This window comes from Panthera uncia (assembly GCF_023721935.1).
Source record: "Panthera uncia isolate 11264 chromosome A1 unlocalized genomic scaffold, Puncia_PCG_1.0 HiC_scaffold_16, whole genome shotgun sequence".
Classification (NCBI taxonomy): domain Eukaryota; kingdom Metazoa; phylum Chordata; class Mammalia; order Carnivora; family Felidae; genus Panthera; species Panthera uncia.
In genome coordinates this window covers 572,838-576,012 of record NW_026057576.1, presented here as the reverse complement: position 1 = coordinate 576,012, position 3,175 = coordinate 572,838, and the positions used below count along the sequence as shown (strand labels likewise).

At 39.2% G+C, this 3,175-nt stretch overlaps 1 protein-coding gene across 4 annotated transcripts in view; it reads right to left on the bottom strand.

Annotated features, from left to right (window-relative positions):
- PARP4 (poly(ADP-ribose) polymerase family member 4) overlaps positions 1–3,175 on the bottom strand; it is a 107,607-nt gene that overhangs the window by 41,382 nt on the left and 63,050 nt on the right. The window lies entirely within an intron of this gene.

Sequence of the window (3,175 nt, the reverse complement as noted above, 5' to 3'; positions counted from 1 at the left end):
CCCCAATAGTGGCCTAATTTCATTCATTTGCATGTAGTTATTCAGTTTTCCCAGCACCAATTATTGAAAGGGCCATCCTTTCCGAACCGTTGAATATTCTTAGCTCCCTTGTCAAATATTAGTTGACAAACATGCATGGGTTTATTTCCGGGCTCTTAATTCTGTTCCATAGGTCTATGTGTCTGTTTTTACAACAGCATCACACTGTTTTGATTGCTACAGCCTTGCAGTATAGTTGGAAATCAGGAAGTGTGAGGCCTCTAGCTTTATTATTCTTCCTCAAGATTGCCTGGGCTATTCAGGGTATTTTGTGGTTCCATCATGAAATATCTTACCATTTGTTTGTGCCTTCTTCAATTTCTTTCATCAGTGTCTTAAGGTTTTCAATGTACGTGTCTTTTACTTCCTTTGGTTAAATTTATTCCTAAGTATTTCCCCCAGGTGTCCCATGGTCTATAGTTTTCTTATAGTATCCTACAACTTTCCTGAATTTATTTATTAGTTCTAACAGTGCTTTAGTGGCATTTTTAGGGTTTTTTATACACGAGAGCAAGTTATCTGCAAACACAGACAATTTTACTTTTTCCTTTCCTATTTGTATGCTTTTCATTTCTTTTTCTTGCCTAATTGTTCTAGTTAGGATTTCCAGTACTACATTGGATAGGAATGGCTAGAGTAGGCACTCTTATTTCTGATTTTAGAGAAAAAGCTCTTAGTTTTTCATCGAGTCTGATGTTAGCTGTGTTTGTAATACATGGTCTTTATTATGTTGAAGTAACCTTCTATACTCAGTTTGTTCCAAGCTTTCATCATGAAAGGGTGTTGAATTTTTTCAAACCCTTCTTCTGCATCTATTGACAGGATCATATATTTTATTTTAATTTATTTTTAGTTTTTAAATGTTTATTTTGAGAGAGGGAGAGCAAGCAAGCAGGGGAGGGGCAGAGAGAGAGAGAGAATCCTAAGCAGGCTCTGTGCTGGCAGCATGGAGCCCGACACAGGGCTCAATCCCATGAACTGTGAGATCATGACCTGAGCCAAAAGCAAGAGTTGGACGCTTAACCCATTGAGCCACCCAGGCACCCCAATTTTTAAATTACTTTTTAAAAAGGACAATTTTTTTTGAGGTGGGAAGGGGCAGAGGGAGAGGGAGAAAGATAATTCCATGAAGGCCTCAGGCCCAGTGCAGAGCTTGACATAGGGCTCAATCTCATGACTATGAGATCATGACTTGAGCTGAAATCAAGAGATTTCGGACACTTAACTGATTGAGCCATTCAGGCACCCCATTTTCAAATTTTTTATTGATGTGTACTTGACACACAATGTTACATTAGTTTCCAGTGTACAAATAGTAATTTGACAAGTTCATACATTATGCTATGCTTATCACAAGTATAGCTACCATCTATTATAATGGCATTGACTATATTCTCTATGCTGTTCCTTTTATTCCCATGATTTATTCATTCCACAAGTGGAAGCTTGTATTTTTCTAGCATTCTTTCATTTCAAGAACTCTTTTTACCATTTTTCATAAGTCAGGTCCAGTGGTGATGAATTCCCTTAGCTTTTGTTTGGGAATGTATCTCTCCTTAATTTCTGAAGGACAGTTTTGCTGGGTTTATGCTATATTGTGATTTATAAGACATATATATTTGGTCAACTCATATATATTTTGTCTTTGTCCACTGTTCCTCACGCACATCTCCCAAAACCCTTGGGATTTCCGGGGTGTCTGGGTGGCTCAGTCCATTAAATATTGACTTCGACTTCAGCTCAGGTCATGATCTCATGGTTTGTGAGTTTGAGCTCAATGTTGGGCTCTGTGCTGACAGCTCAGAGCCTGGAGCCTGCTTTGGATTCTGTGTCTCCCTCTGTCTCTGCCTCTCCCTGCTCGCACTCTGTTTCTCTGTCTCTCAAAAATAAATAAACATTAAAAACATTTTTTTTAATCCAAAACCCTTGGAATTTCCTAAGTGATGAGAGTGATGAAGGTGTCTTTTGTTATGTTAATGAGGCGAGTTTTGGATCCCCACCTAAGGAGGGGGGCTGGTTGCTAGGAGAATCAACTATATGATCAGAGAGTTAGAACCTTCAGTCCTGTCCATAGACTCCTGGAAGGGCAGTGAGACTGGAGACTGAATCAATCTCCAATGGCCAATAATTCTTGCCAATCATGCCTATGTGATGAAGCCACCATTAAAACCCAAAAGATGGGTTTCGGAGAGCTTTCACATTGGTGAACACATGGAGATGTGGAAGAGTGGCGTGCCTGGAGGGAATGGAGGGTCTGTACCCTTTCCCCAGACCTTGCCGATGCATATCTGTCATCTGGCTGTGCCTGAATTACATGCCTTTGTAATCAACTGGTGGCCTAGGGAGTAAAATTCCTCTCTGAGTTCTGTGAGTTGCTCTAGCAAGCTAATAAAAACTGAGGAAAGGATTGTGGGAATCTCTGATTTATAGCTAGTTGGTCAAAATACAGGTAACAACCTGGACTTACATAGTATAGTGGTATGTTGGGAAGCCCCCTACCTGCCTTTGGAACTGGGTCCAGAAACCCAAAAGAGCAGTATTCTTGGTTGGCAGTTTTTCCTCTCAACACTTTGAATATATCATCGTACTCCCTCCTGACCTCATGGTTTCTGCAGAAAAATCTGCTGATAGCCCTATGGGAGTTCCATTGTATGTGATGAGCCATTTTCCTCTTGCTGCTTTCAAGTCTCTCCCTGTCCTTGATTTTTAATATTTTAATTATAATGTGTTTTAGAGTAATCTTCTTTCAATGGATCTTGCTTGGGGTCCTCTGAGCTGCCTGAACCTGGTTATTCATCTCTCCCTCAAGATTTAGGAAGATTTTAGCTATTATTTCTTTGAATAATATTTCCACCCCTTTCTCTCCTTTCCTGGGATGCCCATGATGCAAACATTCTTTTGCTTGATAGTGTTCCATAATTCATATAGGCTTTTTTCACTCATTTTCACTCCTTTTCTTTTTATTCCTTTAATTTCAAATGATCCATCTTCAAGTTAGTTGATTCTTTCTTCTGCATGATTAAGGGAGTTGGTGAAGCTCTGTCTTGAATTTTTCAGTCTGTCATTATATTCTTTTTTTTTTTTTTTGTTAAGCAGCAGTCACTGTGATTTATTTTTTTTTCTACCGAATCTTTCT